This window comes from Phoenix dactylifera, chromosome 2 (assembly GCF_051530095.1).
Source record: "Phoenix dactylifera cultivar Ajwa chromosome 2, Ajwa_hap1_PhDact_Kaust_v1.1, whole genome shotgun sequence".
In the NCBI taxonomy this organism is placed as follows: Eukaryota; Viridiplantae; Streptophyta; class Magnoliopsida; order Arecales; family Arecaceae; genus Phoenix; species Phoenix dactylifera.
Window position 1 is genome coordinate 13,129,287 of NC_143191.1, and position 8,956 is coordinate 13,138,242.

The window sequence follows — 8,956 nt, forward strand, 5'->3', positions numbered from 1 at the left end:
TGCATGCTATGTTTTAGCGGGCATGCAGGAGAGCTTTCATAGTTGTGGGCATGCCAATTGTTACATTTTTTCTTTAGGGTAGGGTGCGGGGGTGGGTTGATTGATGGGAAAAGATATAATGAAACTGGAGTTTATTTTAGGTGAATAAGGAAACATGTATATTTTTAAAATATTAGTAATGGTGTAATCTGATTCCCTAATAAGAATCATTTAATGGGGTTTCAACACAGTATTGCAAACTACCAAAAAGGATTCTATTCTTTTGTAATAGATGTAGTACTTATACAAACTACTTAATGATGCATGGTTGTTAGATTCACCTCTTGATCTTTAAAATTTAATTACATATATAGACCAACTTGAAGTTTTCGAGTTACTAGATCATCCAATTAATCCACCAAAAGAATTTAAGGAAAATAATCATTTGTAGGATCTGGATCACGAAAATGTTGAAATAGAAATTAGAGAAATTGGAAACAACATAACTATTAACTCTCTCAATAACCTGATTATGTCAAATTCATCTTAGCAAACCTTTGATATTTGAAACTTTTTTTGCAATTAAAATATCAAAAGATTTTTTATCACCAATTTTCTATCCCTCCGAGTGTTGAAATGTGGAACTCTTCACAATTGATATTCCACTTCCAACCTCCAATTGCAAGGTGGCTATCCTTTGTATTGACAGGTTGAATTGCTAACCATTCTTGTTGCAATTAATAAAATTTAAAAATTCTCTGCATCTCAATGAAAATTAACATATTCGATAGTCCAACCACTTCTACGAGGTGGTAGGTTGCATTAAATATTTTATTCAAATGCTCCCACAATCATCATATTAATGAGAGTCTTTCACCCCAATCTAGGTTCCTCATCATCTTGTAATCATTAAGAAAGCCCAATTACAATGAATTCATTGCCCTGCTATGAATCAACTTCAATTTATTTCATTTTTTACAAAGAAATTCATCAGGGAAATGCTCCCCCAATGTGTTCAATTCCACATTTTTGGTAACGCCTAAATCCCGATCCAAGCATAGAAGAGTTAAGGTAAAGAAAATTTACAGATAGATAGAAAAAATGTATAATTTCTGTTCATCAATGGATAGATTATTTCCTTCATTTCCCTTCAAGACTTTTCTTTAAGGAAGAATAAAAAACGAAATAAATAACTTTTTTATACAATTTACAGATAGCAAAATGTTTTGTTAAGACAAAGCACAATACAACATAACATCAAAAGTAACACAAAACACAAGTTCAAAAGCTTGAAAACTTTTCGTTACCCTAGAAGTAAAGTAGGAACCAGATAATATATTCACTCAAATAATACTAAAAAATTGACTACGAAAATAACTCAAAATTGACTAAAAGTATTGCATGAGAAAGCCTAATCTTCTTCAAAACATCGAAAAGAAACTATTTGGAATTTAGAGAACATAATATTCTAATTGCATCTATCATCTTTTCTACCAAAAATGCCCTCTACTTTCCAAAAATCCATAACTAATTTTTATTTAAGTAATTCTGCTTCTATATTTTGAAAAGGGGAAAACAAAAAGAAATATTACCCATTAGAAATGGAAAGAAAACGTAATTGGACTCTAATCCCCATTTTATGGGCTAGTTTCTAGCACACACTGTCACCCTCTAGTCCAAACCTTACCGATTCTAATCCTTCTTTTGAAGAAGGATAATAAACTACAAGAGGTCTCCTACTATTCTCTTTATAAATTTTATACAATATAATTTGATGTTATATATCTATTTTTTCCTTGAACATGTATTACATGTGTCCAGTTGCTAGTTTAGCTAAAAGAAGAGAACCAAGAAATAAACTGCAAAGAAAAAAGCTCAATTAAAACCCAATTCAAAGCTAAATTGCATCAAGTATTAGAGGAGGCATGGGAGATGAGAGAGAAGAACAGAGAGCTAGGGGTGCAACTTGGGTTAGGGTAACCTGAACCCAACCAGCCCCACCTGGTAAATAAATACATACATACATATATATATATATATATATATATATATATATATATATATATATATGTTTCAAATAAAAATCTTATATTCAAGTATATGTTTAATTTAACAATATTTTTTATCTTATTAAGTTATGAATTGCATAACTACACATAAACAAGATCCCAACCAACATGAATTGCATATACGATTGTGTCCCTAATCTTATAAAATTTTATATAAATGTACCTTCGAAATTTATAAATGATTGATGCCTCAATTCAACAAATATTATTTCAATAAAAATATTCCTAATCTCTTCGCTATCTTAAATTTGTTATTTAACGATATGTAGTTCCATTAGTATATCACAACTCAACTAACCGGACCCGTCCTGGCTAACCCAACCCCACCCAAAGGGGTTGGGTTGCACAAGAGATATCACAACGCAGGATGGGTTGGGTTGGGTTAGGGTTGAGGATTTAGGGGTTAGGGTTGAGGACACTTGAAACCCAAGTTGTTATGTTTTATTAACCTCCCTTTTTTGTTATTGGATTACTCATGGCATGTTTGTAAATTCCCTAAGATTAGCATTACTGTTTAAAGTGAAAGAATGTTCTTCCCCACCAAGTGTTTTAAGAATTGACTATGAAGAGGAAGATGGTGGAGAACGAGATTTCTGATATTTGGAGCGAGCTTAGACAAGGTATACCAATAGTGAGGACATGGACATCTTCAAATTGAGAGGTTTCCCAATGCAAACAAAGCTTGATGATAATTTCAATGGGAAAAGGACCGTGGGACATGGTGCATTTATGGGAACATGGTGGTTATATGCCAAAATGGAGTTTCTTTCTAAATCAAGAACAGAAGAAACAATAAAACAGTTGCACACAATGCATTACCCATACTGCAAATGTGGCTAAAGACAATTCAAGAGATGACATGTCACTTACAGTGGGTTTCATGAATCAGCTTTTAAAAACAGAAAGCAAAATTAGTTGAAATTGTGATGCGTAATCATCAATAATCTGAAGGGATCTCCTGACAAGGTATACCATACTGAAGACATGGGCATATTCAAATTTAGAGGTTTTCTAATGCTGACCAAGTGATAATCATTTAAATAAAGATCAAACATGGGGCACTGCACATCTTATGGGTAGTACTGCGTGACATGTGCAGGCAAAACCCTAGATCAAGCATAGAAAATGCCAAATCAATAACATACTATGCATGCTTCTGTAGTCAAATTCACTTCTTTAGTGATGAACATGACCTCAAAACAACATTATGATGATAAAGTAGCATTAGGTTTTGCAAGAAAACCCCTTTCTCACTAGAGAACAAGGAGAATGAAATAGATTGCCATTTCATCATGAAGCACACCAAAAGTAAAGATGTTATAGCTTCACTTGTGACATAAAATAAAGTATTTGAGTCTACAAAGGTTGTGTAAGAATCTGACTATCAGATGATAGTTAAAAAGTTTGGAAGCTTTGACGTCCAAGCTGCAGCTTGACAAAGATAACTGGCTGGCTCCAAAGAATGGGGACTTTTATAGAACACTTAGTGAATAAAAGCAAGAGAAGGGTGTTTGACCTGGTTTGTGGCTGAAGACCCCTTTTTCTAATTTTCTTCTTTCTTCCCCCATATTCAATTTTCGCCTTTGTCCCACACACTTAAATATATCATTCTTCAAATTTTTCCTTGGTATCAGAGAGAAAGGCATGTTAAGTTTATAATGTTTCTCAGTTAGAAATAAGCTAACAAAGGTTCAGCTGATGGTTCACAGATCAAATCCCAATATCTAATTTTAAAAGTCAAAGTGGAAAATCAAAGGATCTTACATTCTCAAAATTTCCTTAATATTTCTCTGTCTTATACAAGGTAACCAATTTCTTAGTGCAGGCAATTGAAGTTTTGGATGATTTGCAAGGAGAACAAGAGCAGATAAATGGTCGATGGTTAACTTTTCAGGTCAACGAGCTAAATCTTATAGATAGCATAAACAAGGTAAAATGAAACGAAGGATATGTGGTGGGTGTGAGAGATTAAAGAGTTCCGAGGTTACTCAGAAAATTTTAAATAATGTAATAAAAGAAAAGAGGGAAATAGCTTTTCTAACATATGCTGAGCTGGAGGAGAGATCCAGAAGAAGAAAAAAAAGAAAAGCTATATTTACTATAGATAGCAATGAGTCATTGTACAATACTTATAAAAAAAATGAAATGAAGAACATATATAAAAAAAAAAAGAAGGAAAGTTGTAGATGAATCTTTGATCCCACTTTTGGTTTTGGGGTAGTGGGGGTTGCATATCAACTGTTGTCAGCCCACTCTTTCTCAAAAAGAGTATGTTGATTCAACCTTTTTCCCTAAAATGGAGTCCTGTCATTTAATAATATATTTTCTGTCATTGGGCATCATCAGATATTTTCCCCACAAAATCTCAAAATCTCTTCACCTCAATAACCCATCTTGTCGTGTATGGAATTCCTTCCTATTTCACGTAACAGGTTAAGATCTTGTTCTAGTGAAGCAAAAAGATTCAGAATAGTTCATAATAAGACATAGGATGTGACATGTTCACAGTAAGCAACATAAGGTTTTCCAACCTCTTCACACTTTGAACCTCCAGTGATGCATCAACATGCATCTTATCATAGTGATGGAATTAGTATTAATGAATACAAAGAGAGAATCAATCAACGTCCAAAAGCATACTAGGGGTACTAAATTCCCCATTAAATTTAGGATGCCTCTAATTAAAGACCAGAAAATTTGTCTGTAGGAGATCTCCTACATTGTAAGCCAGTAATTCCTTATAACATGACAAACAGAATCATGGAGATTGCTCTCGCATGCAAGATAAATTGGTTAATATAGCAGTAACAAGCAAGGCTCCAATTTGATACCTGTTCCACAATAGAAATCCAAATAGTTTTGGTTCCAACATTGCACAAGGTTTATGGCTGCGTCACCATCCGTAATATCGAATTCCCTATATTTAAGTCTTACCTAAGAAAAGCCCACTTAAAGAAAACTAAACCTAATTATGAATGCGTCCAACTGACCACAATTATCAAAGTTATTCTTTATGCGGCACATCCAGGCTTGGAACTTATTATTTTCTATAAACTCTTCCCAAGAATAGCAGTGAACATTTCATTTGTTTGAACATGAAACTTATTTAGATATAAATCTTCTCATGGGTAAACCAGCGTTCTATCTTCCAATAAATGCTTAGAAACTTCCGTGTAAATCTGGATCATTGTTGACCAAGAAAAAAACCTGTCCTTCAAAGTGTCTCGAAGTAAGGATATATCAAACATCACCTCTATTCTCTTTTTTTCTTTCAAACAAGACAAAAGGCTCAATAACTTTTATTAAAGAAACGTTCTATACAAACAATACAAGAGAACAAGAGGTACACCCAAGGCAAAGGAGTCTCTCGGAACAAGATACTCACCGCCTGTATTCTCAGATGCTTTCTAGTCATGTATTACTGAAGGGCATAAGTTATTGATTACTTCTCCCATTTTTGTTAAAAGCCAGGAAGATCAACCTTATACCAAAGCTGAACAAGCTAAACGGATCATGCCCGCGAACAAAAGATTAAATATGCTTCAGACATATTGTTGTCCCGTTTTTAACTGCAAAGGGGTTCAATTGAAGGAAAATCTTGGCTCTAGTGGCTTAAAAACCTGGGCTGGTCGCTACATTTGAATATTACATTCGAATCAGACAGATAGTTGAACAGTGTTTTTTTTATTTTGGGAGAGTGTTTAAAAAGTATGATAAACAGCAAGATGAATGTTTTAAGCATTGGAACAGCTACTTCACAAAAGACAGGTTGTCACCTTGACCTCTACTTTTCCTTTGATAATAATAAATGGTATTCCCAAGATAAACTTACTTAGAATGTCAAGGACAAAAGCTATACCCAACAAGCGGCAAGGACACCCCCTATTAATTGGAACCCCTCCAAAGTGCTCCCAAGATTCATGACTAAAATCCTCGAAGTCCTTTTTGGCAAACTTGATGCCACTGTCTATGCAGCGCAAACAAGATAACGATCTAAAATGCCGCACAAATGCTATAACATCTTGGTTGGTTGCAAATATTAAATGAATACTTACATTTTCTGCCACTTGGTGTCGTCATAAAGTTCTATATCCTTAAAGAAAATACCCCAATGTCGTTTACCTACTGGGGTTTTATGGATACAAGCTACCAAACCAATACGGTGTAACACCTCTACTTGTCAATGGGAAAACAGGTCTTGTTTCTCTTCTCCAATTCCAGTAACACTTGATGTTTGAAGTTATGGTACATATGGTTGCTCCTAAGTGCACTTCAACAAGATCCGCTCCCATTCCAGGAGCCACTTCCTCGCCCTCTATAGTTTCAACAACAAAATCTGCCTAGCCTAATGCTATACTAACCACAATATATATGCCCACCAGTTATGCAGGAAAAATCTTCGTAACATGCTACAATTTTTTTTTTCCAACTTGCAACAAAAGAGCGGATGTGGATGATAAAAATGATTTTTTTGTCAGCAGAAACAGAAGGAAAGCTACTTCTATGGAAAAGGGAAGGAGTTCCGCTACCTCTAAAGAACTCAGAGGTTCCATCACTGGAGCATCCACCATCTTTGAAAGGGGTCCCCTCCCTTCCAAGTCATCCACCGAATCATTCCCTTCATCTGCAAACCAAAGAGAAACAAAATAATGAGCGGACCACAAGAGAGTGGGCACTAAATGGAGCCAGCTCGCGGACCCTTTGTGGGCGCATGACCCATCAACAGCAGGCACATAAAAGAAGCTCTTCGATCGGTGACCTTTCTTTTTGTCTCTTTTTCTTCTTCTTTCTTTTTGTAACACTCGAAATAAATTAAGGAGAGAGCAATTTTGGGTGGAGAAAGAATGGCCCATAAAATGATGAAAAACCCAGGCGTAACCATATATTCTGTCCCGAGTGTAGAAAGCAAGCATACGGGTTCATGGAATGAGGTACTGTGGCAATAATGCAAACACCAAATCAAGAAAAGACAAAGGTTCAGGTGAGGGGAAAAGAACCTGTGATGAATCCCAGATCTGGGAACCGACCAAAGAAAGGCCCCTAGCTTTCTTTTCTTATTCTTGTGGTTGAGAGGGGGGGTGGGGTGTACAAGCCGTGAACTTTCCATTATTAGCAACTGTAAGTCTGTAAACCGTCCTCCTCCAGCCCTCTTCTTGGCCCTTCACCAAAGCAAGCGGCGGCTCTTCCCCATTAGAGTGCAAAACAGGTAGCCCAGAACGAAAAAATAACCAAACCTAGAAAGAAAGAGAACCAAGCAAAGAAGAGAAGAAGAAAAACTCGAACTCACAGTCACATGAGTTATAAATCGCTCGGCCGGAGATGTTCGCGGCTTGCTGAAATCTTTTGCATGGCTCGATTCCCTTCCCGATTCCGAGCCAATGGCTCAAGTCCTGGCCAAAAACAGAAGAACCAGGAGGTCGGGAGGAGGGAGGGAGGAAGGACTGGTTCACAGTGTTTTCCGTTAAATCCGCACAGCGGGCAGAGGTGTACCATTGCCTCCCTTCCCCCTCCCTACGAGGAGGAGAGAGAGAAAGGGGGGAAGAGGAGCTTTTCTCAAAAGTCACGCTTCCGTGCTCCACCGTCTCAATTATCCCTTCTTTCTTTTTTCCCCCCCAATTTTCTTTCAACAAAAAGAAATTTCCAAAATAAAATCGAACATCCAATTTATACGTTTCAGCCAAAAGAGAAAAAAAAAGAACTTTGAAAGAAAAATCCTCCCAAGGGATGCTGTACAGGATTACATCATCTTCCTCCTCGGCAAACCCTCCATCTCCGCCCGGCCCGATGAGATGAGACGTCCCGGACAAAGCTGACGGACAGACGGAGAGAAGGGCAAAACAAAAGAAAAGAAAGATAGCAGCAATAAAGACGATGATAGACCCGAGATAAGGCGGAGGATAAGGCCCTGCCACCGCGCGTGGCCTCCGCCCTTTTTCTCTTTCGCCCTTTTACGACAACATTCTTTCCATTATAATCCATCAAAAAACACAAGAGAACAATAAATAGAGCAGGCAAGGGAAGCTGACAGAAAGAGAAGTGAGCACGCAACGGGAACAGCATCCCTTCATGCTGCCATCGCCGGCGTGTGCTCACTCTCTTCTGTCAGCCCAAGTCAGCAAGCCAGCCAAAGTCAGAGAAAATTTACCACCAATCCCTTCTAGTCTCTTCCGAATCCTATCCTCAGCGATACGATTCTATACCTTTCCGGTTTGGGATGAAATAGGGGAAGGACCAGTTCTCGAACTCTCCTTCTTCCCCATCCAAGCTCCGACCAGCGACCTACATGGAGAGGTCGTCAGATCTGACCCCGTTCTCCTCTCTTTCCCTTATCTTGCAATCAGGTCGGGCAGGGCAAGTAGATGAGACAGCATCGCAGAAGGCAGAAAGCCCAGGGCAGCCAGCAATCTCGAAGTCTCCGCCTTTAATTATCTCTTCGCCCTCTCCGATTGGAAATTTGGAGGAGAAGATATTTAGTTATTGGTGGAGGCACACGGTGCACAGGCGGAGTTGTCGAGCGGGGATTGGCTGCCGCTGCGAGGATTGGCATCGCGCATAGCCCGGCCGCATTGGACGGGCCGACACCTGGATATCGCGACCTCTTGATTTGACCGCAACGTTACGTGGCGGCACATGGTGAGCTCTCAGTGGGACCCGTTGCATCGGTGCGGGTGTTTGATTGGACGGGACTGCGTTATGTGCGGGCGAGAGGGAATGAAGCCGGTCCTTGTCCGCGGTACACCGTCTTTGCCCCCTGGCCTCGGCCCGTACCTATTACCGTCCAAATATATATCATTTATCATTAGCATCATTAATTTTGAAATAGTGACGTGGAGAGTGGGCCCCAGTCTGCTGCTGGTTGGATTAGGGCCACCGTGAATTGAGGACAAAAACTGGACCATTCACGGTAT

At 38.3% G+C, this 8,956-nt stretch overlaps 1 long non-coding RNA gene across 8 annotated transcripts in view; it reads right to left on the minus strand.

Moving 5' to 3' along the window:
• LOC108511142 (uncharacterized) overlaps window positions 1-8,697 on the minus strand; it is a 57,994-nt gene extending 49,297 nt beyond the window's left edge. For 2 of the 8 annotated variants that reach the window (XR_015975108.2, XR_015975107.2), the window contains exons 1-2: window positions 7,046-8,550; window positions 1-6,672 (exon numbers count right to left, since the gene is read on the minus strand). The exon at window positions 1-6,672 is cut by the window's left edge and continues 44,037 nt beyond it. This is a non-coding gene — a long non-coding RNA (uncharacterized LOC108511142). Of the gene's footprint in view, window positions 6,673-7,045 lie in introns of all 8 variants that reach the window. The other 6 variants (XR_015975105.2, XR_015975101.2, XR_015975106.2 and 3 more) reach the window with 6 other exon arrangements.
• Window positions 8,698-8,956: the final 259 nt, after the last annotated feature.